This window comes from Rousettus aegyptiacus, unplaced genomic scaffold (assembly GCF_014176215.1).
Source record: "Rousettus aegyptiacus isolate mRouAeg1 unplaced genomic scaffold, mRouAeg1.p scaffold_m13_p_7, whole genome shotgun sequence".
Classification (NCBI taxonomy): Eukaryota; Metazoa; Chordata; class Mammalia; order Chiroptera; family Pteropodidae; genus Rousettus; species Rousettus aegyptiacus.
The window spans coordinates 18,861,498-18,889,385 of NW_023416310.1; the positions used below are offsets into that span (position 1 = coordinate 18,861,498).

At 39.7% G+C, this 27,888-nt stretch overlaps 1 protein-coding gene across 9 annotated transcripts in view; it reads left to right on the forward strand.

Moving 5' to 3' along the window:
- Window positions 1-27,888, forward strand: part of LTBP1 (latent transforming growth factor beta binding protein 1) — a 337,195-nt gene that overhangs the window by 145,977 nt on the left and 163,330 nt on the right. The window lies entirely within an intron of this gene.

Below are 27,888 nucleotides of genomic sequence, written 5' to 3' on the forward strand. Positions count from 1 at the left end.
TAGTAGGAGAGACTATGTCTGAACTCAGGAGTGTTTTTGAGAAATTAACCTTAGGTAAAAGAGGGTTCAGCAGTCTGCTAGCTCAGCGAGAAAGACATGAGTGATTGATTGTCCCTTTTGAGCCATGGCTGGCCTGTGTCATGGGGGTGGATGGGACTTCTTAAACGAGTTGTGCTAGGCTGGCCTAGAATAAATGACCTTTCAAAATTCCTCGGAGTCTGTAACACGATGTCATAAAGCGTGTATTCTTTCCTAGTCTGTCAGGTTGAGTGTGTGGAACGATCTTTGGAAAACTTCAAACTGCTTAGCATAGCATGTGCGGCCCTCGGGATTAGCTGCTGCCTGGCTCGCTGGCCTTCACACTCTGGCTGTGCCCTTCTCGCCTGCTTCTGCCAAGCTGAGCTTACAGGGATACCAAAGGTCCCCAAATGCTCCAATGCCTCTATGCTCCCGGGCCTGTGTTCACACCGCCGCTTCTGCCCAGCGGTGGCGCCTCCCCCCACCAGTCTAGGCCATCACCCATGGCAAGCTGATGAGTCAGCCAAGCAGCGCTCACACTGCAGAGCCTCCCTTCCCCTGTTCGTTTCCACCGGTTTCTTCTGCAGTCTAAACCGCTTGGGGCAGGGACCAGTCTACTTCGCGTTGGCATCTCCAGTGCCAGCGCCGTGCTTCACGTCGGAGACGCTTCATGCATCTTGTTGAGAGAGCAGATTGTCTCTGCAAGTGCCCGTGTAATGATGACATACACAGATTCTTCCTGATATAGCTTCATCCCAAATTTTCAGGCAACTGAAATCACAGGAATAAAATAATCATCTGAGGGTTTGGGGGACACAGGAAAGGAGAAACATATTCCACTGACTGCAAGATGTATGAAAAAGGGCACCTTTGTAGCACTTAGTATGGAGTTCGAATTTTATATTTTTAACACTGACCGTAGTGTATTTTCCTCTTGTGACAAAGTACAATTAGATTTTCATACCTTTAGCTGTTGTACCTACATAGAATTTCCACTCCCCAATCTGCATCTGTTTGAATCCTAAGCTCAAGTTCCATTTCAGATGTTTCTGCCTCTGATGATTTTCTCTTCCCGATATGCCCTTAGCATTACCAGGTCAGCTGATGTGTGGTGATCTGGCTCAGGTATCCCATTGACCGGTCCTGGTACCCTGGGCTGGTAGTACATTATCTCTGATTCCACATTGCTAAAGTGAATCAGGAATGCCCTGATGTTTTTGCAGAGCGGCCCGGGGGCTCACTAGAAGGAGCAGGCTGAAGGAATACCTGGGCTCCTGGATTCATTTGAAGACGGCCCTTCTCTTGTGAAGATAAAGCATCCTGCTTTTAATTCTCAACTCCTGTCTCCTGCGATAGATATGGGGGAAGACGTTTACATCTCCTGGAGCTTGGATAGGGGTACTCCCTGTACCATGGAGACTGAGTTTCCTTCACTTACTGAGCCTGACAGCACAATAGCTTCAAGAAAGACATAAACGAATGTTTCCATTATGCCTTCACTTTGCTCCTCTGCTGCTGATGCACAGAAGGCTCTTTCCTTCTTCACATGTAGACTTGCTCTGCGCAGGCTATGCTATTACTGACACAACATAGTAGCATCATGCCCCTCTGCCTTGGATCATGCACTCCCTTAAGGATTTCACTTGCTTACCTAGGAAGCTCTTGCAGGTTGCCAAGTTTGCTGTCAAGTGTGAGAGCATTGAAACAGTGTAACACTTTTTGGAACCAAAAGCTGTGGCAAGAGGAAAAGTAATCATCCTGAGTAGCTGGAAGCATCTCCAGCAATGTATGATTATAACATTTGATCCTGCTTTGTGCTGTTCACTCTGATACTGTTTGCATAATTTATCTCTGGGCTCCTAGGTTAGAGTAAATTTAAGGAAGCTGTATTTAAATTAGATACTGAAATCACATAAATGTATATACCTACAGCATTTATTGGCATATGACTTGGGCTCAACTGGGCATCTTAGTATAAAAATCAAACATTTGTATCAGCTTTTAATCTCAAGGTATATCTCCATATAGTTTCCAAGTGGAGAAGGAATAATGTACTTGTGCATTGTTGGGAAAACCTCCTGGACCTAACACCACAGATGATGTGAAAATGTTTTCGAGGGCAGCCCCACAGCCGTCTTCATGCTACCCAGTTCAGGAAAATAAAATAACTACCAAATGGGGAAGGATAAATAAAGTTAGGGAGGAAGTTTGAGATTCATTCCCCAAAGTTATATCACAATGAAAAGGAAGAGAAACAGATGCCCTTCCAGTGCCAATTTAATGTAATACTGTCGTTGATGCACTTATTAAGACTCGATTTTCTGTTCAATTGAAAGATTCGGGCTTAAGGAATGGTTTACTGTTCCTCTCCATAATCTTGAATTTAGCCTCACGCAATAATTACTGAAAAACTGTCATGACTGCGATGTTGGCTTCTTGTAAGATTTGGTGGGAAAGCAGAAACAACTTTGTGCAGTAATGAGAGATTTCTTCACTCTGAGACCAAACTTCGGATGCCCATCAGATTCAATAAAAATTTGTTCTGGATTATAGAGACTTGCTAAGCTTTCCTAGTGCAAAAACTCAGCCTGATTTTCATCAAATTTTCCCTAGAAGAGATAAAAGGGAAACATTAAAATCTTTTGCAGGGAAGAAAGCAGACATTGCCCCTTTCCCGGCAAATTAGGAAGCACACTGGAATATTCCTCATGAAAGTCTTATTTAGCAAGGTTAGGATACATCATTTCTTGCCACTGCATTGTCCCTTTTCTGAAGAAAGGGTGATTTATGAGCCCTCTGGATCTTCTTGTGGTATTATTAACTTCTCGAGCCAGCTGTTTTATTGGGTGTACACAGAGGGTAATTAGAAACATCTGAGGGTCCCTCAATGTGCCCAGAAAACCAGGACGTTGTAAGGAAAAGAAAAGTAACATGCCAAGGTTGTGTACTTGGTAAATAGATGAGTTCATATGAAACAAAATTTACTCTGTATTATACCATTATTGAAAAAGAAGCTAAGCTCTTCAGGCTGAAATACTCTTTTTATTGAAATACTCACTGCAGAAATCATAACCTTATTTGGTAAAGGAGTTCTGACTGTGCCGTTCATACAGTAATTATCATTTCCCTTCTGTCAGACTTCATCATATTATAGACCATTTTCTGCCAGAGGAAGTATTTCTTCTTTTTACTGGGCAGTTACTTGAAAACTTTAGAATTCTGAAGGATCTCATGTAAGGAAATTAACTCTTAGAAATGTACTGCACTGGCGACTAATAGTGCCAATTTGCCTATCCTAGTCTATCCTAGAAATCAAGTTGGGATTCGAGAATTTGGGCTCTATTTTAGCTGGTTGTTTGAAATTTGATCTGTTCCACTGGTGGCTGAGTTCAAATATTTGGGTATGCAGCAATAACAGCGGCTAAGTCAGGGTCTGATTTAAATCAGGTCCTGTTCTTTCTTCCTTCAAGACAAAATCTAGACAAGAAAACCTAACAATTTGGTGGTGGCTGGTGAATGGTTCCTTTCATCTTCATTCACAAATAACAAGCCCTTATGAGAAGTCAGTGCTGAGTCAAACTGACATATCCCAGGCAGCTGTGGACAGGGTTCAAGTTGGAAGCCTCCAGTATCTTTTCAACCTGTGTTGCTTTGCGTATACCCACAGGGGATATGCATTTTTGTCCTTCTTGATCATTTTGAATGAGATTCTTCACTGACCCCGGAGACAAAATCGTAGCTAATTATATGCTTTGCTAGAGATGGGCAGTGATGTAATGACGTCTCTAGTAGGAGAGTTCGATTTACCTGTTTAAAAATGTTGATTGTGGGCGGGTAGGACAGTAGGTAGGAGCTCTTGCTGAAACCTGACTTCAAATGCCTGCCTTCTCCAACCTCTAAATCAGCGATTCTCAGTCCTAATTACATGCAACTGAATGTCCTACAGACTGCGATAGATATTCTGTGGTCTAAGCCCATGCTCATCACCCTTTACTCACTGTGAACCTGAATAAAATGCAGATTCTCATGCAGTAGGTCTGGGAGGAGGGCCTGAGACTCTGCATTTTTAACAAGTTCACAGAGGATGGGATGCTGCTTGGTCCATAGATCACCCTTGAGTAGCAAAGATCTTAAGGTATTATTAATTCATAATAAATAATGGTTTGAGAAAGATATCATAAATTAATTATACTGATTTATCAAGTTTCCATATGATTCTGATACTGTATTAGGAAGTAACATAAATGCCAGAAGAGAATCAACCATGTAATCAAAAGACGATACCCTATTGCAATTCTTCCACCTCATTCCTATCCTTCTTTCTCTCTTTATTTACTTTTCCCCTTTCTTACTATTAAATAGTATTGGGGTGACACCGATCAACAAAATTTTCCTATCCCTCTGAAGCTGAGGTTCCCTCACCCTGCCGGGCAGCCTCTTGGGCAGAGTCCCACCAAGGTACCATCCTTGCCACCTGAAATGCTAGAGTACAGACAGCCTTGTTTCTTTACTATTTTGACTTGCCGTGGTCTGCCTCCTGCCTTCAGAAATCTCCAGGGGACAGTCAGGAACCCTCTTTGCTCCTCCTGGCCCCTGAATTCCATGGGATATGTTTCAAGTCCTCCAAAGACCTTTCACCTTTTCTGCTTCAGTGCAGCAAGCTGGTTTCTGCAGTGTAGCCGGCATCCTAGGAAGCGAGATGACTGTCACTGACTTTTGTCCTCAGCTTTGGGATGTAGCCCAAATTGCTTCACAAAAATTTCATTCTAGAGTCTGTACAACTGTACGCAAGGGTGACACTCCTGGCCTACTAGTAATAGGACATAGATTTCTCATTCCAGGGGAAGTGGAAGGAGAGACGCATTCGCACAGATCCATCCTATTCTAGTTAAGTTGTACTTGTGATTAATATTAAGCATTTTAAAAGTATTCGAGAATATAGTCTTTAAGAGAATATACAATTGAATGATACTGAGTTGCCTAAACCCATTATACAACCATTATCCTGATTTTCTGATAACTTGTAATCTCTATCATGAACGTCCCTAGCTATATTGCCTAGGCTTTGAGAACACTTTCAGCACACAGAAGGAGTTGAATTAAGAGGGAGTAAGAGTGAACATACATTTATTAGTTGAGAGAGAAAAGCTGAAACTGCCCTTCTTTGTGCCTTCCAAAGCCCATTGTATTTCCGTCACCCTGCTCTGGACTTGTCCTCTTTCCAGTGTGGTCTGCTCACACCTGGGCTCTGCGTCTTGGCACCTGTCTCTGATTTCACCTTATTTCACATTTCACCTACATGTAGCGGGCATAGCCTTTGTTGGGTGCTCAGGTCCCTCTTCCACTTTGCAATATCTGGTTCACACCCATAATGCAGATGAGAAGGAGAAAAGCTGAATTCATCTAATGATTTTTAACCAGGTGAAGTTCAACCCCCCTCCATGAGAGACATTTTGGCAGTTTCAGGAGACTTTTTTGGTTGTTCAGACTATTGGACAACATCTTGGACCCTCTCTCTGATATTTTGTACAGACCCTTGGAGAACCCTCCCTCTTAAATCTCAAGATGGTTCTCTAGGTAAAACCTCCAGCGTTTTGTCACAGTTGTTCTCCTTTTTTGATAGTACTGAGGCTCAAATGGATAGCTAGCTCTTTCAGCTCTCATTATATGTGTGTTGCCTAATAAACTGGACCATGGCTGCTGGAAGCTTGATTTGCATTTGAAAACACGACCTTGCCGGATTTCAGAGGGTGCAGGACTGAGATGGTTTGGGAGTCTCAGGATGACTCAACATGTGAGCATGACTGGCCTTTATCGTAGAGATTTTTTAGAAATTGAAATAAGAAATAATGAATGGAAAAATGCCTAGCCCAGGAGGCATTTTTTGCACATCTCAGATGTGATTGTATATTAGAAACCATTATTAGTGTGGACACTCATGTGCAAAGAGCCCGCGCTGTGGCAGTCGAAAAAGGAGAAAAAGCTGAGTGTGTTTATTTGGACAATAGCATCATCATACGTTCAAATAAACATAGCGCCTTGGGTGGGTACAGGTTTGTTATTTCTAAGCCAGATATCTTCATGTCTTTTGAAGAGTTATTTTGCCAAGTTTGAAAGAAAAAAAAAAACTAAGCATTAAAAGTCTGACATATTTAATTTATTGAAAAAAGGAAAACCTCTTTGTGGCTAGAACACTCTAGGTTAGCCGGATAATAATAACGTGTGTAATGTTTTCAAGCATTTGCTTTTGGATTGAAAAAGAGCCCTGGAGAGCCAGTAAAAGCCATCACCTTATCTCGCATATAACCTCTTCATAGCAGTTTTCCGCCTTATGTTTTGGTCATCTTGCCCAGGAAACTTGGGATTTTCACAGTTGTCTTGTGTGCTTTTGTACTTGAATGAAATTCCTGTTCTTCATTTCATCAATACAGGGCGATACGTTTTATTGCCTATCTTTATGAGACCCCCCAAGCCTGTCATTCATATGGCTGATTTTTTTTTTTTTATATCGTATCTTTTCCCTGGTTGTGGTAAAATATAACAATTGCCATTTTAACCATTTTTCAGTGTCTACTTTAGTGGCATTGAGTACAGTCCCAATGATGTACAGCTGTCACCATTCTCTATTTCCAGAGCTCTTCGTGGTCCCAAACAAACCCCCTTCCCCATTAAACAATAGCTCCTCATTCCTTTCTCTCCTCAGCACCTGGCATCCTCTGTTCTACTTTCTGTCTCTATGAACTCGCTTGTTCTCTGTACTTCACACCAGCGAAATCATACAGTATTCGTCTTTTTTGTGTGTCTAGCCATTTTCACTTAGAACAATGTTTTCAAGAGCCATCCATGTTGTAGCATGAGTCAGAATTTTCCTCCTTTTTAAGAATGAATGATAGTCCATTGTATATATATGCTTCCGTTTGTTTATTCTTCTGTTGATGGACACTTAGGTTGTTTCCGTCTACTATAAATAATGCTGCAGTGAACATTGAGGGGTCCCTGGTTCCCTTTTCTTTGGGTCCGTACGTAGAAGTGGAATTCCTGGTAATTCTGTTTAACTCTTTGAGGAATTGCCAGACTGTTTTCCACAGTGGTTACACCATTTTCTATTGTCAACTGTAGTGTATTAGGGCTCTAATTTCTCTGCATCTTCTTCCATACTGGTTACTTTCCTTTTTTTTTTCTTTAGTAATAGCCTTTCTGATGGGTGTGAAGTGGTATCTCATTGTGGTTTTGATTTGCGTTCCCTGATTACTAATAGTGTTGAACCTCTTTTCATGAGCTTATTGTCCATTTCTAAATCTTCTTTGGAGAAATATTTATTGTATGTAGTCCTTTGCTCAGTTTTTAATTGGTTTGTTATGGTGGATTTTTTTTAAAAACCTGAGATTTCTACTTTCTAAGGTCAGACATTACAGCATTATCTATAGCTGATATTGATTGCGAATCTTTTGGAGACCTTAATTCTAATCCTGGTCCTGCCACTTGGGTAAGACCCATTTCTAAGTCTTATTCATTCATTCATTCATTCATTCATTCATTTATTTTTCATTTGTAAAAGGAAGAGTTTAAAGAGTAGATGTTCAAGATCCCTTGCAGTCCTGAAAAGCTATTATCCTGTCTGAAATAAAGCCTGTCTTCTGAGGACAATGATAGAGCGTAAATGGGATTAGGCTATTTTTAGTGTGCTTTTCTCTGAAAATATTTATTGTGATTTCCAAGTGTGTACAGTGTGTTCCCTTTTGTACTTTTCTTTGGCTCCACTTTCCTCTTTAAATCAAAGGACGGTTTTACATAAATCCAGTGATGTATTGTGTGGTGACGTGTCGTCGGCCTGACAAGTTTGATCATAAAGCTAGAGGCCTGAAATATTTGACAAGCTTACAAATGACTATTTTTCTTGCTTAGTTTTTTTTTTTAAACCGAAGTGCTCAGAAGAGTTTGGCCAGAAACAGAACGACTCCGTGGTGGCCTGAAGGACGCACAGCTTGTATGGAGCGGGATGAAAGGATGGAATCGGATCGGCCAGTCAGGTTGTAGAGGGCTAATTTATTATTATTTTTTTAAAAAAACTGAAATGAGTTCCTGCAGGCCTTAAAATGTGCTGAGGCACTTCTACAAACTGTAACAAACAAGTGGTTTAGGATCTAAATCACTCTATGGGGAAGAGAAAGTCAAACCTAATTCTAAATTAGAGGAACAGTTTTTATAGTAACCGAAGAGGTAGTTTTTCCATCTGACACGTGTTTGAGTTCCCCACATTTCCTTAATTTACTTGGATTAACAGCTCCTTGAATTTTTAATTCTTGTGGAAAGACCAGATGCCTGAGCATTCTTCAGTCAGAATATGGTGTTCAGTCGTGCTCGTGCTGTGAATTCAGCCTGCTGTGTGTCCCTGCAGGCATCAGTGGGCTCTTTTTCCCTTCAGGAGATTGCAGGGAGAGAGAGGTTGGGGTATCTATTCCTCCAGGCTCCCTCCTTCAGCTCCCATGGGGAACTTTATGTTTAGAGCAGCATCCATATGTTGATATTATTGTTAGTCATTGCTAATTGCTTGATCACCATACGTCACAGGCTTGATTGCATCAAAATGCTGTTCATTAAACTACAACTCTAACCATATTTTAACATATATTGTAAGATACGAGATTGACATATTTCATTTCATGTGTACATTAAACTTACTAAATATCATTAACCAGCAGCATTACCTAGTGCTTCAGTATTTTTATGTCAGCCGCAGCTTTAAGTCATGATACAAAGAAATCACCTTCTGTTCGTAGTTTTAATAAATTTTAGGAGAATTCAGAGAACTTTGATTCAATTTAATTTACTCTCTGGGGTTTTTATGAAAAATTTAAACATTTCATAGCTTTATGAATGATTGGATTTACACAGTTTAGTCCATCGGTGACTAAAGAGCAGATTTTATTTGGACTGAAGGCGTGCATGAGTCAAGGCGTAATTTATCTCTTTCTGAAGTACTTGGTCTTTGAAATTTAATATATAATTTAACCATAGAATTATAGATGCTGAAAAATTTATAAGTCAGACATCAAAGGTGTTTGAATTCCAGAGACTTGTTATTGTCTGGGATTGTTTAAGAAGTTGTTAGTGGAACTAGAATTAAAATGTGGCTAATACATGTATGCGAATGAAGAGCTGTGAGGGCAGTAGGCAATGAAGGATGGAAAATGCCATCACGGAGGTGGCTTATTTGCTGTCATTGGTATGTTTCTGAAAAGTCGAAAGCTAATGACTGTATGATCGTACCAAATAACCCAGTGTGCAAGAGAAGTCGTGTCATGGAAATCTGTGGAATTGTTTTACGAAATGAATGAGGAGACCCGTAGAGCTGAGAGTATCTCGAAGAGCATCTAGTTCACCCTTTTCATCCTGTACATCGGAAAATCGAGGCCCAGAGAAGGAAGGTGGCTACAAGGTCACAGCTAGTGGCAAAGCTCTGGTTCAGACCCAGGGTTGTGACTCCCATTGCATTGCCAAGTGAGACTTTTAGGTTTAAGATTTTTATATCTGGCAATTTCTGAAAGTGATCTCCTGTTGGATGATACCACTGCGTGGCGATTTCTAATGCAGTTTGCCCATGTGAGAGAGGAGTATCAGAGAGGAGTTCCGCTCCAGCCATTTCTCACCACGCCATTCCCACCCACATAGAATGAGGATGCGAGTCACTGGGTAACTGGCAGAAGCTCTGGTGACCATACTCAAAAAAGAACATGTGTGGAGAACAGAGTATTATCCAGTTATTATGTCAACCTTTGCCCAACAAAAGAATATGCAGCTTGTGCTGTGTAGAATACCAAACCCAGATATCCAGGAATTAAGAATTCAGAATGCAAGTAGTCATGCAGAAGAAAATAGCCCCGGGCGTTGGCAGACAGGCCTGCCTGTCCCAGCCACTGAGGCTACTTTCTACTCATAGCACTTTCTGCGGGGCATGGTAAAGACTAGATGCCACTGTCTGTGCCATTTTCTGGAATTAACTCAGAGGAGAAGTTGAGAGGGGGCATCTCAAATGAGCCCAAGCCTGAGAAACTCACTTTTACCTGACTAATTCCTGGACGGGGGGCCAGTTCTGAGTAACTTTTTCTTAGCCCGTTGAGAGGAAGTCCAGTAATAAAGTATCTGTGATTCATTGACTTTGTGGTTATCAGAGCAGTCACCTTCTAGCCAGAAAATGGAAGATTTCTTTTTAATGATTCACATGTATTACCCAAAACACTTTGGCTTCCTGGAATTTAAGATATAAACTCGAGTTCCTTGGTAATAAGTTTTAAACACCAGAAATTAGTGAATCTTCCCCTCTTCTCTTCTTCTCTATCCCTCCCCTTCCCTGTACCCTTGATCCTCAAATGGATTGTTGTGCATCTAAATGCTGGGTGACTGAAGACAAAACCATTGTTCTTCAAAATGGCAGAAACACAGAGTGTACTTTTTCCCCCCTACACAACTGATGACACATCCTAGTCTAGCACATCATATAATGAGGCAGGAAACACATTTCTTTGGAGAGCTCAGTTAAGGTGAGATGAAAATGTCTGTCGTGCTCCTTCGTCTCATGGCCAGACAGAATGCAATGAGATGGGAATGTAGGGGGCTCAGGGTCTGCTTAATCCCAGCCTTGAATGTGCCTCTGTGAGTGAGGGAACAAAGCTGCAGCCTGGGGAGCTGCGGCTATAGTCATAACAGCTGCACTTAGCTTGGCTCCCTGTACTTGGCCTTGATTGAGCCCTGCTAGTCTCCACAGAAAGGAGCAGCCTGCTGCCGCTGTGGTCCTGCAGCTCAAGGGCTTCCCTTCACAAATAACGAAAAATATGGGTCCCACCAGGCTGCAGCTAAATGAATAATAATGGTCCCTCCGAACCTTGAATGCTTGCTATAAAGTCAAGGCTCAGCCAGTTCAGCTGCCACTTAACCAAGCTGTTGAGTTTGACTTATCAAAAAGCCAACCCCGCTGGCACTTCCTACTTAGCACCTATTAAAAAATAACATCACTGGTTTTATTGCCAGAGAAAGAATTTCTGTTCTTTATCTCTTCTGTTTCTTAATCTCTGTGCCTGATTATTCAACTCTTCAAATAATACTTTTAAGTGATAGAAAGGAGCTCCAGAGGTTGTGCTCCAATTCACAGGCTCCTCCTTAAGCTACTTACTGATTCTGCCTGTGGGATCTGTGGATGGGCATAATTTGGGCTGCTTTAGCTTCTTATGTGATAATTCAGTGGGTTATTATAGAAGAAAAATTCTCAAACTATAGAGAAAGATGTGGTCCAGAGCTGGAAGGAAATGAAAACTAATGTATCGAGAACCTTCTGCGTGCCCAGCATACTTTTAGGCGTTTTCATACTTTTTCTTTTCATCCCGAGAATAATAGGTATGTATTCCCATTTACTGATTAGAAAACTGAGGCCTGGCAAGTTTAAGCATTCAATCCAGAGAAATATAATATTCAATCCAGCTGTAAAAATAACTATTATGGACAGTTTCCATTTCTATAGCCACACAGAGAAAATTTATTAGGGTCTTGACGAGACTTGCCCCTTTTAATTGTCGGTAGATGAATAGCAAAACTTGAATTTAATGGAATCCAAGCGCTTGGGAATTACTTCGAGCAGGTCATTCATGTGGTTAAGGCAGCGCTGCTTCCAAGGGAATATTTTGATTGATTGTGTCAGCGTCCTTGGGTGGCCTTCCCAAAAGCTTGAATGACTGTGTAAGCTTGGTTTCCTCTAACTAGCTTCTAAGCTTTTACAGATGAAGCACCACATCTTTGTTTTGTTCCTCTAATAATGATTGGTATAATAAACTGAAAAGTATGGGAATCCAGTACAGTGGGTTGAACTACTCTAGACACAGGCTTTTTCGACTCTATCGAGAAGACCTATTGTAAACAAAAGAATGCCGGTAACTAGTTGTTGGGCACTTGTGGTTAGTGGTAACTACTATTGCTGCTTCCTTATTTTTGATCATTAAAGTACTTAGGGATGGGAAGTAGATATTATCTACCAACTCCACTTGTGGCTGACCCATGCAATGTGTTGAGGAGAATTGAGAGTCTGCAGTAGATAAATGATTTTTGTTAAAGATAGGGGAGAGAACATAGCAACAGCCATAGAATTGCTGTTTACGTGGGCATTTGCAGCAGTCGCAACAAGGGTGACTGGGCCTCTTGACCTCTTCAAAACCTTTTGGGATAATGCGCACACTTTGGAGGTAGCCTGGTAGACTTTGAATAATGACTCCGCCATTTATTAATGATATGCCTTAGGAAGAATTCTAACTGCCTCAGAATCTCAGTTATCTTGCATTTATTTTGGTATAAAACAACATCATTTGCAGAGTTGTTATAAGGAGTAAATGGGATAATGAAGATTGTACTCTATAAAATAATAGAAGTGCAACAATTGTACCTTTCCCTTACATAGAGGCCAAATAGCCATTTTCTTATTGACACTTTATTGTCGTTGCCTTCTGTGAACAGATAAGAATATTTTCATATGGATGAGTAGATAATGTCAATATTGGCATTAAGGCATTTTAAGATAGATATGTTATTGTTATCATTTCCATCACTTTTATGTACTAAATGCATTAGCTGAAAAGGGTTAATATATTTTAATTTATTAACCAAGTGAGTAGAAACCTTTAAATAGGTTTATGTTGGGTATAAAGAACTAGCATCTTAACAAAAGGAATAAAATACATAGGAATAAATTTAATGAAACAAGTTAATGACCTATATAATGAAAACTACAAGACCCTATTAAAAGAAATCGAAGAAGATACAAAGAAATGGAGAGATATTCTGTGTTCTTGGACTGGAAGAATAAACATAGTTTAAACGACCATATTACCTAAAGCATTATACAGATTTAATCCAATCCTCATCAAAATCCCATCAGCATTTTTTAAAGAAATAGAACAAAAAATCATCAGATTTGTGTGAAAGCACAAAAGACCCCAAATTGCCAAAGTCACATCGGGAAAAAAGAATGAGGCTGGAGGCATCTCTCTGCCCAATTTTAAATTATACTACAAAGTGACAGTAATCAAAATGGCATGGTATTGGCAGCAAAACACACACGTGAATCAGTTGGACAGAATCGACAAAAAAGTGAAAAACATATAGTGGAGAAAGGAAACCCTCTTCAATAAATGGTGCTGGGGAAATTGGAAAGCCACCTGCAAAAGAATGAAACTAGACTGTTGTCTGTCACCACATACCAGAATTAACTCAAAATGGATCAAGGACCTGAATATAAGACTTGAAACAATAAAATGCATTGAAGAAAACATAGTAACTAAATTCAAGGACCTTGGATTTAAAGAGTATTTTATGAATTTGACCTCAAAGGCAAGGAAAGTAAAAGCAAAAATAAATGAATGGGACTACATCAAACTAAGAAGCTTCTGCTCGGCAAAAGAAACAGTCAATGAGGTAAAGAGACAACCATCCGAATGGGAAAATATATTTGCAAGCAACGCCTCCAGTAAGGGCCTAATATCCAAAATATACAAAGAAGTCATACAACTCAATAATGACAACAAAAACAAACGCTCCAATCAAAAAATGGGCAGAGGACCTGAACAGACACTTCTCCCTAGGGAACATACAGATTGCCAACAAATATATGAAAAGATGCTCAACATCGCTAGCTATTAGGGAAATGCAAATCAAAACCATAATGAGATACCATCTCACACCTGTTAGAATAACTATAATCAACAGGACAAGTAATAACAAATGTTGGAGAGGATGCAGAGAAAAAGGAAGCCTCATACACTGCTGGTGGGACTGCAAATTGGTACAGCCACTATGGAAAACAGTATGGTGGTTCTCCAGAAAACTAAGAAGTGATCTACTATATAATCCAGCAATGTAATTGTATTAACCAATGTTACCCCAATAAACTTAAAAAAAAAAAAAAAAAGAACTTGCATCTTAGACTAAACATTCATGATAGCTTTTACTGATCAATCTTAGAAGTTTTAAAAAGTTTGGTGAGTTGCTAAATAATCTCTTCCGTATTTCTAGACAGATCTGTATCCCCCATGGCTTTTGAATTTATTTTTTTGGATGGGACTCAGGGGACCTGGTAAAGTGAACATGCTCACTCGCGTTCCTTGCTAGCGTCACGGGAGCCTGGGAAACACATGTCGAGGAAGTTATTCGATAGTCGTCGTTTTTAGAATAGAGCGTCAGCCATAGATTTTCTGTGTTTTATCAGGCTCAAAAGAGCACATTTGGAGGGAGACAGTAATATTGTTCTTATCTACTTTTCATGGCTGAAGTGTTGAATTGAAGGTACCAGAATAAAGCGTGAAGTTGATCAGTCCTGAATGTTTATTTACTAGGTTTGTACTTATTCATATGTGTGTCTAAATACAGTCATACAAAATAAATAAACATATAAAGATAGTGGTCAAACTACGTCTTAAAAATCAAAGTGAGTTCTTAAGTATGATTTTTCTTGTTTGCTTTAGGAATGATGACTAGATGTTATATTTCTAATAATTACTTGGAAAACTCTCAGGCTCTTTTTTTCCTTTTTCATGGGATATTGGGCTGTGAAAACCGGAATTTTCCATTTTAATTGTAAGAGCTCTCTGTACACTTCTATGCCGATGATGAAAGTGGAAATATTGTTCTTGTCTTGAACTGAAGGTTAAGCTTTCCTAATCTGGAGCATATTGATTACACACGTAGTTTCCTCTGCTCGGCTGTTGATTAGCTTGCTAGCAGCTGGAAGATCTAGTCATAAATAACTCATGAAGATTAGGGATAAGGTATAAGTTTTTCTACATGTATAGCCTTTCTCCAATGAAAGTAGAAGCTTCCTATAAGCAGAGCAATATAAGTGAGCAATTAGTTGAACTTTGTAGGAATGGTTCAAACCTGCCAATGTTGACTAGGACTATTATCATTGGACCCAGGGCTAACAGAAGTGGCACAAATACATACTAGAAGCAAAAGCAAAGGGCTTCAGTAAGACCGAGAGAGTGTTCCTCTTAGACCTAAGAAATGGGAAGCTTTTTTTTCATTAGTTTCAAGTACACATTACATTAGTTAGACATTTGTATAATTTATAAATCCATCCCTCTAATTGCTCCTTCTCTCCTCTGGTTTTCTACCTAGCCAATATATTAATGCTAACTGCATTCCCTATGCTGTGCACCCCCATCCCCATGACCATCTATCAACTACTAATTTGTACTTTTTTAACCCTTCACCCCATTCTCGCAGCCCCCCATCCTCCTATCCCCTCTGTCCATCTCCAAATTGTCCTCTATATTTGTGAGTCTGTTTTTGGTTAGTTTGTTCATTTTGATCCTTAGAGTCCTCATATAAGTGAAATCATATGCTATTTATATTTCTCTGCCTGACTTATTTCACTCAACATAATAACCTCTAGGTCCATTCATGTCATTGAAAATGGTAGGACTTCATTTTTTTTTTAATGGCTGAGTAATATTCCAAGAAATAGGAGAGACTTTAAATCATTACTTACCATTGGAAGTATTCTAGTATGTTAAAAATGAAGGAACAAATACAAAATATGGTTTTAAAAATATTCCAGACAAAATAATATTATATAATTTAAGACAACTCGAGGCTGTGACTGAGGTAGTAGAACTGTTAAATTTTTCCAGGAGTTCTGTTCTCCACAAAAGTGGTAAAACTTTGGAAGCAGTCTGATAGATCCTGGAATGCTAGCTGAAAATTATCTCTTCACTTTAGGCATTGTTACTCTACTTATTGTGGTGTCATTTGGAATAAAAAGAAATGCAAAAAGCTTTACTGGGAAAGATATTCTTAACTGGTCCATATAAACCCAGAGAGTTTAACTTTGGGTCTTCTGGTCTTTTGTCGGAAGCCTGGAGAGTCAGCTCCACTGAAGTTCATTGAAATCATTGATGTTTATTGGACACCTACGTAGAGTTTCTAAATTCAGAGAAGCAGGAGCACCCAGTGCTGCAGGGAGCAATGAAAGGAGCCCTCACTGAAGAAGAGGACGTGGAGTGGTCGTGGGGCCCACAACTGAAGAAGGAAGAGTGGGAAGGGGAATTCTTCCAGACTCTAGCTGAGCGCATTGGTATGAATTCAACGGAGAGAGTGATGCATTCTAGGAATCACAGGTAGATCAGTTTTGTGACCTAAAATGCCCAAAACAGGACACGGTAGAGATAAGACTGGCAGCACTTGGTACTTAGTGAACTATCACCATGAGCAGAGAGCCTTTAACTCTCACCACAAACCTCATGAGGCAGTTGCTCCAATAGCCCCCTGCATTTATCACCAGATTATAAGAGAAGATTTTTTTTTTTCTTTTAGGTGTTCAATGCCATAGAAAAGAAATTATGTAGGGAAATGAGTTTATTGAGTGAGTATGCATGTCAGAGTACATTTTGGACATAGTATGGAGAGAACATATTGGAGAGAGGCAAGAAGGGAGGTAGGGTGGCTTTCAAGAAAGCTTTGCCATAGTCTCTGCAAGAGAGAATAGTCTGAACTTGGACGAAGACCTGGAGGACTGGAGAGGAAGAAATAAACCAGAAAGATAATGAAGACAGAGACTCAGCAGAACTTGGTCACAGCCGATGTACAGGTTACGGGACTGAAAAAAAAAAACTAGGCTATGACATTTATGGCTCAAAAGCAGTATTCTTTAAAATTTAACATAGAAACATAAAAGTTTAGCACTGAGAAGGGAATGTATGTAACAGTTAGATCTACTTTACCAATTAGAAAACCAAGTTTCAGAGAGCCGAACTGAATTGCTAAAGGTCATTAAGCTTTGTGATGCTGACCTAAGACCGGAACTCAGATCCCTCTGTTTCCAGTATAGGGATCTCTGACATACTAGCCTTTATACTTGTACAGTAAAAATCTCTGTGGTCAAGGTGATTTTGTTTCATCCAGGAAGTATTTACCACCACCACAACCACCACTAGCACCTGGGTCTTTACTATTCCAACTCCTCCTCCTCCTACTGCTACTACTACTGCTAGCAGCTGGATCTCTTTCCTGATAAAAGTAATGGACTAGAAAAGGTGAATCATGTGGTAAAGTGCTTAAATCCTATGGCAAAGTTTTGGCTTAAATATACCAGTTCCATGAAGAGAATTAATAGAATTGTAAAAGAGAAATTGTGACCATTTTTTGCTCCAAATGGCTTATGATACTATGTATTTGAAAGCTGCTAGGTTTCAAGCTCTGAAGATATTGAACCTATTAGTAAGTAAAAGGTGTAAATGCTTCCTTCTTTCCCCATTAGCTTTTTCAGGTTACCAGTTCAGTTGTGGAAATATCCTATCTCAGAAAAGCATGACTCTAAAGATAGATAAACACACTTCTAAGAGTAATGTATGGGCTTCTTCTCATTTGGATCAGATATGTTATATATTATAAAACTTCATTTTGAAAAGAATAACGGAGAAATGATTGTAATTTGTGACAATATTTTATCTGATATTAGTAACAATCACTGTATGGTACATTTTAATTCTAAATTAAAACATCCTTATATAGTTTTCTTAAGTGCAGCGCCTCACTGGCCAAAAAAGGAAAAGAGAAAGAGACATGGGAGGAATACCAGGGAAAAGTTTCTGAAATTTTTCTTTGTATACCAAAGTAGCATCTCTGATGATATTTGGTTTACTTAGGAAAGTTGCCAGAAGGATTTGAAAATGTTTCTAGTCCTGATTAATGATAGTAGTTTTAATTTACAGTCCTTCCATATCTCTGATTCTTATCCTATACAAAATCTAGATCTACAGTTATTTTATAGTGGTAACTGAGTATTAGGTATGCACTAGGATGTTTCAAAAGTCAATTTAGTCCAAGTCTGAGCTACATCTCAAGAGAGTTAATTAGAAACATATCCATGGGCCAATACTGGGGATTAAAAGGAATTATCCTCAGGAAGTCAGTTTTGATACATATTGTCTTGATTTCATGGAATGTTCCAGATTCAGGAAGTACATATGGAGCCCTGAGGAATGTATAGGCATATTTTAATAACTTGAGCTTGACATATCAAGTTATTTAAGTTAAATGGAAGGAGACATCTTGGCTCATCTCATCAGTAATGAATCACATGGCTTCGAATAGCTTTAGCATTTGACTCTTGAAAGTTCTGTGCAGTTTTAAACAGTCTGCAGTAGAAGCTGTCTAAAACTACCTCCATGTAACTTTCCAAATTAACCACTCTCTCTACTCCTTTTTTAAAAATACATTGACCGATGCTGATGGCCTGCTGAGTATTCCTAGTCGATAGATCACCCCACACATTATAGCTCCCATGGCTCAGTTGAATGGCTACAAAGGGTCAATTCTTTTGTTTTGGACCAGAAATCACATCACTTAATTAAATATTATATGAACTGATCAAAAATGAGTACATAAAGAGTTTTATGAAAATTAAGTTGAATGACTTGGAAAGACAATAAAAGCAAATGACTAATATAAGACTGTCAATTTAGGGTCAGATAAGATAACATTAAGAAATTGGAAACCAAACTATAAAAATACAGAATTTGGCATTCAGCTGGCTTTACAATAAAAATATGTTTTAATAAAAGCTCCATTTGCTCTTTTATTGATTCAAAGAACATTTATTCGGTACCTGCCATGTGATAGCATTCTGCTAAGCTCTTGAGATGGACCACTGAAAGAGGCAAGGTCCCAAAGACAAGGTTTCTTTTCTCCAGGAGTTCATGACTTTTTGGAGAAGTCAGACTTGTACCCAGACAATTGCAGTTCAGTGCTATCTGTGCCGGGCACGCATAGGCATTCCTTGCTCTGAGGACGTGGCAGGGAGTAGGAGCTATCAGCTCTTCTCTGCCATCATCAGGAAAGGGCGTGGTGTTGAGATGAAGCTTTAGCATAAGCTTGGATTGTGGTGATGAGTTGGGAGGAAGAGAGGACAGAGTCTGTACAGAAGCACACGTGTATGTGAGGAAGCATGGAGGGCTCAGAACAGACCAAAGTTGGGTATGCTGGACCTAAAGAGAACATGGCAGCAGCAGTGGGAAACCAGGCTGGATAAGCCCCACGGCCGTGGTTGGATTTAGGTGTCTCCTACTGGTGATAGAATCTCTAAAATAGATGAGCAGGAAATTGGTTATGTTCAGCTTTTAGCTCAAATGAGTTTGTATCTCAGAAGGAATGATCCAGTAGAAACAACTTGGAATCCTCTTCACTACCATTTGAGTTTATGATAAAATCCATAAATCACCTAGTTCTGTTAGACATTCTCATCCTTCTCTGTGCATAGTTGCCGGAGTCAAAGATGGGATGCTATGTAAGATATCAGAGCTAAAAACATTTTTAAAAATCTAACAGGTTATAAACCTGAAATACGTGATGCAGTCTTACACTTTTTATCAGTATTTGTAAGAAGCCATTCTTTTACCTCGAACTTCAGTTCCTTCAAATAAGGCCGTCCTATCATTCTAAAAGGCAAAGAAGTGAAAAATTAGTTCCTACTAACTGAAGGAGAAACCGATATCCAGTCATGACAACAGTTGTCAATATTCAGCCTCGAAACTGGTTTTCCCTGGGCACTTCTGTGCTACGTGGAGGTTTTAAGGCCACAACCTGCATGGGCTCTGTTGTCCTCCCAAGGGGTTTTTTCCAGTTCAGATATCCAGAAATATCAAATGTCTGTCCCTTCCGGGAGCTACGCAGGAGATTTCATATCCTTTAGGATGAAAACGTTCCTAAGCCTGGTGATTTTGACGCCTTGCACTGCATCCCGCTGCCACGTCTAGGCTCGTCGGCGCCGCTTTCTGCCCAGAAAGAGAACACTGAAAGGGATCCCTGCCCCCCAAAAAGAAAACAAAAGGCCAGGGCAGAGAAAGAGGCCTTGCTTGTGGTGGTGTAGATAAGTTGGAACCACGGGAAGGCGATGATCTGTGGAAGGTGGAAATAAAAGGAAGCTGTAGACAGGCCATGAAGACTTTTGTTTGGAATAGTGGTTTCCAAACATTGCCTACACAGAATTTATTGCTTTTGGCATCTGACCGAATTTTACAGACCCTGTTTCGTTTTATTACCCAGTGTGTTTCTTCTTTCATGACTCGGAATGTTTCTCTGCTTTTGTATTCGTCTTCTGTTTGATCCCGCGTTCTTCCCCTGTTCCTCCATCCTCAGCTCTATCCTAAACAGCCAGATTTTTTCCCCACCACATTATGTCATGCCCCTCTTGAAACCTTCTATTCAAAATAACCGCTTATCTTAAAAAAATGGAAAAGGAAGTTTTACTCAATAACTATTTTAAGATCTTTAGGTTGCAATTTGAAGCAAAATTAGTTATAATCCATATCTATACAGTAGGTTAAAGACGGAATGAGTTAAATCATTAAGCCAGTGAAATCAGTTGCTTTCACTGTGCTGTGAAATACTCTAGATACAAAGATGAAAACAACATGGCCTCTTTCCTACCATTTTCAAAATCTAGTAGGAGAAAGAAGAATAAAAAATAATTATAATACAAGGCAGATTGGTAAATGACACAGAAATTATGTCGATGCCTCCCAAATTTGCTAATGGCTCTAGGATTCTTCTTATTCAGCATCCCTCTTTCTTCGAAGGATCACTTCTTTATTGGAGGCTGTATTTGGACCCGATTTGAAAGGGCCGTAGGAATTTGGACTGGCTGTGATGTCAGAAGGTTTAGTGCAGTTTTGTGTTCTCAGATATGTATGTCGAGGTTTTGACTTTGCAGATATTTTAAAATGCTAAATTTAGCTTCATTTCAAGTCCTTTTCTGAGGCTCAGGAAAAACAAATAACAAAGTTATTAATGAATTCAGTGGGATTATGAACTTGGTCTCCAGAGACACCACAGCAGAGTTTGCAAATTATAGTGGCAATAGGTGTAGCGTTAGTGTTATTGCTTGGTACCAGCCTTAAGTGATGTATTACTTGGTTGTTAAGAAAGCATTTTGCAGTGATATTAAAGAAAATGCCAGATGACAACAACTAATTATGTCCACGCAGATTGTTGCAGTATTACCACTGTGAAAGGTAAGGTCTCCAAGGATGCATGCAGCATGTCATCGTTTTTATGAAGACTGTTTCCTTGTCCGTTAGTGTGCAGCATTATCATTTTACCAACTCGATATGTTCATACGGTTCCCCCAAACGAAGTCAGCTTTTCATAAATCCATGAGCATTTGATTAATTCGTCCATAAGTATGAAATTTACATTCGAATCACCATCTGATTATACATTCAAAATAAAAACAAAGCACACCACTTAACAAATTAACCCCTGCCCCTTCTACACAAATTGTAAGTAGCCGAATATACATTTTCCCCTGTTTTAAAATTTAAATCTTGCCGATCACATTAGATGAGATGAGGAAATCTGAATTTCACTGTGTTTATAACTTGATTAGGCTTTTGAGAACCAGAATTTCAGGGATGGAAAAGAACCCGTGGATTGTACCACTAAGCTACCTTGTTTTGCAGATGGGGACACCGTAATCCATGAAGTGAAATGACTGGCCCCAGTTTTCAAAGATTGTTGCTAAAGGATGCCCCAGGGTGTCTTGGATTCTTCTGTTTATCCTGCAGCCTGCAAGTGCTGCTGTGTTTTCCCTAAGGGTAAAAGAGCCTTGGCGTTTGGGAATTTCCAAGAGATGGCACCGCTGACTGCTTCTGTGGATGAAGCGTATGAGTGGAATTTTGTGATATGCTCGCTATGTGGAGCTTCCAAGGTTATGAAAAGTATAAAACTAGATCAAATTTGATAGCCCACAGCTATGGTGAGGTTCGTGATAATGGAAAGGAAAGCCATAAACAAAGCCGAGATGATGAATGGCCTCATCCCAGATTGGAAGCTCTGGTATGCATGCGTGTGGCAGGGCTCATACCTCCCAGATTATAAATAGAATGTGGTATTAAAGTATTTGTTCACGTGTGCCAGCATTAAAAACTAGCAATAGTCTCGGAATTTTTGTTTGTATTAAGGTTGATATTTTGCATTTGTTGGAATCTGCATTTCCTTTTACTTGAGCCCAATATAATTTAGTATTTGATAGATAGGGATGAGATGATAATTTCTTAACGCAGGTAAAACAAAGATTCTCTGGTATGGATAGTATGGTAGGTGCATTTTTGACTCTTATTAGAGCATTTTCCCTTTGCCTCAAGATTTCTTTGTATTCTGTTTTTCTCCCTTTGAAAATATTATTGAGAACACTAATTGCTTCTCTCACACATTTTTTTAAAAACCACCTACCAATAGAATGTTTATATAATAATAAATTTCAAATTAAACCTTCTGGAATTTGCCTTGAATCTGGCTAAATAGTTACCCAAAAATGTACAAAGAGGTCCAAGAACACAAAGCAAATTTACAGTGTACGTTTCATATGTAGACAATAGAGGATTCTACTGATCCTTACTTATGCTTTTTCCCTGGTTCTGACTCCTGTGATTCGTGTCTGGTCCTAAATTTTAAGTATTTATATATATATTTTTTTCTGTTTTACTGTATCTACTTTTATATGCCACCCCATATGCTCGTGGAATGGAACAAGAATCTGGCACTTGTCTGTCTGCCCAACCTAGTTTTTCTCACTTTCTCCTCGTCTCTTACACTCCTGCTACATCAGCCTTGTTTCAGTTTCCGGCCCCTCTAAACTATGTTTTAACTTCAAGATCTCAGCTCCTGTTGTTTCTTCTTCTGCAAACACTCTTTTGCCAACTTTTCATGTCACTGGGTACTTCCCTTTTTAGGTTTAGCTTAAACGTCACCTCCTTGGACAGGTTGTTCCAGACCACTGTACCTCAGATGCCTTCCGGATGGAGTCAGTGAGTCAGTATAAATTGGCAGATAATCAAGAAAGGGGCGACGGCTGTTTTAGAGCACAATTGTAAATCTCGACATTCCATCAAAACAAAACAAAACCACCAAACCTAGATTATAGTAACTGCTATTAATCTCTATACATCCTTCCTTGTGTCACATGTAGAATCAGGCTCTTCTGTTCCTCTGGTCTAGCTTCAGAAGAACCTCCAACTTCGCTTTCAGCTCCAGAGCTTTTGTTGTTTGGTTAGTTGGGTGGTTGGTGATGCATACTGAATTAAAAGACAAGCATACAGTTTTGTTTTGTTTTTTTAAAGAATGGAGTAGGTTCTTGAAATGAGCAATGGTTTGCAATATTTCATTATTATCCAACGTATTTGTTATCCAAAAGCTTTAAAGAGCTATGCCATTAACCCACCATCTGGCTGACTAGATTTTAAATGAGGGCAGTGTAGGTATGTTTAGGAGAAAATATAAAGTAATATCTTTTACTCTCTAAAAATATTATTGCTTTTTTTTTTCCACACTCCAAGGGATATCAACAAAAATGGGTGGAAGCCTTTAAGGGAACGTCGTTCTAATCAAAGACAAGTGGGAAAGTTTAAGTAGCTATTCAAATCAAAATCATATGTGTGTCCTGTGAAATGACAGATGTAGGTTTTCCTTCGGATGGAGGTTTGTCTTCCCCGTTCTGCCTTAGCCACAATAACTTGAAATGGTCTGTCTGCCGGCACAGAAAGCAAGGGGTGGGCGGAGGGGCCGGGATGTTGCTGCAGGAAAATCGGGTATGTTCTTAGAGCACTTTTTGGGGCTACGCAGTCGAAGTATTTGTATGGTTAGCTAAGATAACAGGAAAGAAAGAGAGTATAGCTTTTTATAGAACAAATCTTTGGGAAATTCAGCTTGCCCGTATTCTTATACAAGTCACTAATATGTATCCATTTAAACTAAGTTCCAGTTTGTGGTATAGAATGTGACTGTGAATCTGTCAGCCCGATTTCTGAAGTACTGCAGGTTGTTTTATAGACCAAAGTGAATGGTGGAATGCACTGAAACTTTTGACATATTTAAAACCTCCAGTGTGTTGTTCTTCTAGCCTGGATCCTTTTGCTCATTTTGGCTTTTTACAGTAGTACCATGAGATACTATGAGTGGTTGTCATGAAATTATACTTTCTGGAATAACAGGTCGTAGGACCATATTTGCAGTAGGTCCCAGGTGACCGTATGATGCAATCTCGTGAATTATGGTGATGGCCAGCTAAATGTCAAGCTGATCAAGTCATGGAATTTCTCAGCCAGCATTCTATGTGACACCTTCTAGTTATATGTGCTAAAATATATGTGCCATAGCTAGGCTTACAACCAGCATACCACAGGCTTCTCAAGCCAGCCTTAAAGATAACTTATCCTTTTTCCTCTTTATGTGTTGAGAAGGTTTTATAGAACATTGGCAGCACAGACTATATATCACTAGGCACTGTTTTGAGAGGCATGAACTCTGGAAACAGAAAGAAACCATTCAGAGTTAAGTCCTTAAGTTTGTAGGTTGATTTTAAATTTGCTTTCTTTGATATAAAAGACTATTTAGCTATAAAAAGATCACCTGCCACAGGGGACTCAATGTGTATTTATTGAGCTCAGGCAAAGAACTTTATATTGCAGTTTAGAATTTAGAAAATGCTGCAACAGGAGAATCAATATTTTATTTCTCATTCTTAGATGGTTATAAAGAGTGGCCCTTTATTGGTGGGAATAAGTCAAGCAGAAGCTATTTCCTTTATGACCAGAGAAACACGGGATTGCTGGAGTTCCATCCTGGGCTTAGGGCTGTATCCACTCAGACTAATGCAGTCCTTGAAACATTTGTGTGGAAGTATCTCGGGTTTAAAGGTAGATTTAAACAAAACTAAATTCATGTAGGATTTCAGAATCTGCTGTTGATACTAGAAATATCTAGTAAAAGTGAATCGGTTAATGTTTATAAAAAAAACAATGGTTATATATGTGAAGTGATTTTAGTATAGATTATAGGTAGTCAGCTTTGCTTGATAGCGCAGGGCCATAAAAATGGTCCTGCCGAAACTGTGCAAATGTACCTTAATGGAAAACTTACCAGTTCCATGCCCTTGAAAAACAATTTTTTATCAAAACATTAAAACTCTTTTACAGTAAGTTATTAAATGGATGGAGAAATGACAGAAATCGTAAAGCTAGTACTTATTTAGTGCCTGTAATTTAAAATGCTAGAAACACTGAGAATTAAAGTGTTGTTTTTTTCTTTGAGTAGCGGTTACCAAGAGTAGTTTGAACGTGTTTCTTCTCCTTGTATAACATGATACAGAGTGTTTTTTCTTTGCCTCAGTCACGTGTCATATTCCTTTTCAAGTCTGGACCAGCTCCGACACCTTTCCCTGTGTGCTTTCAGAGCTGCGAGCTATCCAGGACTTCCTTTAGTGCGACTTCCTTTGCCACATCTTCATCCTCTTCATCGCAACCACTCTCCAGTTTCACTTCCAGTGTTACCACCTGTCATTTTTTTTTTTACTGCACTTTTTTCCTATTGACTCTTTTAATTATCCACTGCTGTAAAATGTTTTGTGAGTTTACCGCCGAGATGAGGAGGGAACATGACCACGTGCTCCGCTGTATGTGCGTGAACCGGACAGCAGATCAGTCACCGACAGACTTTGAACAAAGTGATCAGACTGGTTACCGATCATGGTACACATCTGTTATTTTAGATAGCATTTATGGACCAAAGAGCTAGCAGTGGAATTGGTACTTTGTGCAATTGCTCATAGTTAATATACTGTGGCAACTGAAGTTTGAACCATATTATCGGGGGACTGGCATTATTTAACTAGACTGCAGTCACTGAAATCCATGCATGTTGGAACCATGCAAAGTGAGTGGTGCCTATATTCCAGTTATAAATTATTTGTCATGCATTTAAATCTTGGCCCGGCTCCTCTTGCCCTTGCCCATTACACATCGACTCCATCCAGGGTAGCCAAGCTGGGATTTAGAAATTCAGTTCAGAATTGAAGTGAGAGTTGGGACATCTTTGACTCAACCTTGGAGTCAGCTTTGCCTCCTCTTCTCTGACCCAGCCCCTCAGAGTAGATCAGGCCCTGGAGGAAGGCTCTTTCAGACTCCGTCCAGCTTCAGCGGCCACAGGGACAGAAGCTGGACACCGTTTCTGGGCGGTCACCTTGGTCATTTTTTCTGACTTCCTCCTTCCTCCTCCACCGTCTTTCCTCTTCCTTGGCCTGCCGTTTACGTTCAGTGTGCCATCTTCATTTGTACCGATTTTCCCTCTCTCATGATATTACCTCACGTTTCAGTTCTCATTGCCATCAGCCTGATACATGTGTTTTTCGACTTGTGTTTCCATTATTTTCATAGTCTCCTAACTGACTTCTCCACCTAGTCACTCTGCATTCCAACTAACCCCATGTGCCATCACAAGCGTAATCTCCCTGGAACACTCTTTCAGCCTTGTTTAATTCTCTCCTTGGAGCCTCTGAAAGAACTTAATAACGAGAAAATAAAATCCAAACTTTTTATTGGGCCTTTGTCCATTTTCTGACTCAAGCCTACATCTTCTAGTTTTTCACCTGATCCTTCCCCCCAGGATCCCAGGGTTTCAACGAGACACACTTTCTCATTATCTTCCAAACATGCCCTCTCCCCTTCTTTTGAAACACACTCCTCTTAGGATGCAACCCTTCCTGTTTTTCTGAATCGTGCCCAGTTTCAAAGTCTTATCCCAAATGATCTCTCCTGCAAAGCTTCTTTTGACTTCCCAGAAATGACTTTTCTCTGAAGTTCCACAGGATTAACATTTTATATTTTTCAATTGTCACTTAATTGCTGATCTGTGTTTTCAGTTACCATGTGTTATCTAATCTCTCTCATTATTTCTTAACATTAAGAGTGGGGACTGACTCTTCTATGGTACTTAGAGTGGTATTTGACTGAGTGGTAGGCATAAATTTTTCATCCAGTATTGTTTTGAGCTGCAGCGTTTCTTCTAGTTACATGCTATGGGTATCGTATAACAAGAGAAGGCCCCTGACCTCACGGGGCTCCGGTTGAATGAGGCATACAGAAAAGCAGTCAGACAGTTGCAATGCAGTAAGCCAAGTGGCATGATGAGCAGGTAATGAGAATCCATGGAAGCATGGAGAGGCACCAAGTGTAGACAAGGGACGATTGAGAATCTTTCTAGAAGAAGTGAGGTTTAAGCCGAGTCTAAAAGATAAGTAGGAATTAGGTGATGCAGGACAAATGGAATGAGCATTCCAGGCCAAGGATGCAACATCGTTAGAGTTCAAGAGGCGTGAGAGGGCCTTGCACACCTGGATAAAGCTTAGTGTAGCTGAATTGTAGGGAAAGTAGCGAGATTCATAAGTAAAGAGGTTTGAGAGGGAACAGGGGCCCTGAGATGGGAAAAAAGTGCACAGATTTGATGAAAACTTAGAAGGAAGGACTTGCAGAACTGGATGTTTGGATGGGCAAGGTGCTAGAGCTGTACTCAGGTTTCTGTTAAGGAACACTTGAAGAATCAAGATATCAGGGAGGAGATGATGGGCTAAATTTTGGACTTTTTGGGTTTGAGATGCCTGTGGAATAACTCTATGGAGATATATAGAAATAGACAGTTTGGACTGCAGCAGAAAGCCTTGGTTAGGAAATAGAAAATTGTGTGACTTCATTATATGACAGGACGAAGTCATTATAGGAGCAGTGTGTAGAGTTAGTAAAGAAGAGGATTTTAATACCAAATCTTAAAGCACATCAGTATTTAAAAGACAAGTAAAGATGGAGTCTGCAAAGGATATTAAGATGGAAAGAAAAGAGCAAAATAGATGAATGAGATATTGCGGAAACCAAGGGAAGACTGATATCCACCCACAGGATTTAGCAACTTGGACTGAGCCACCGTTAGTAACCTCAGTTCAGTGTAGTTTCCGTAGAAGGGAGTTGGGGAGAGAAAACGCCACCTGGGCCCAAGCTGGAATTGTAGTAT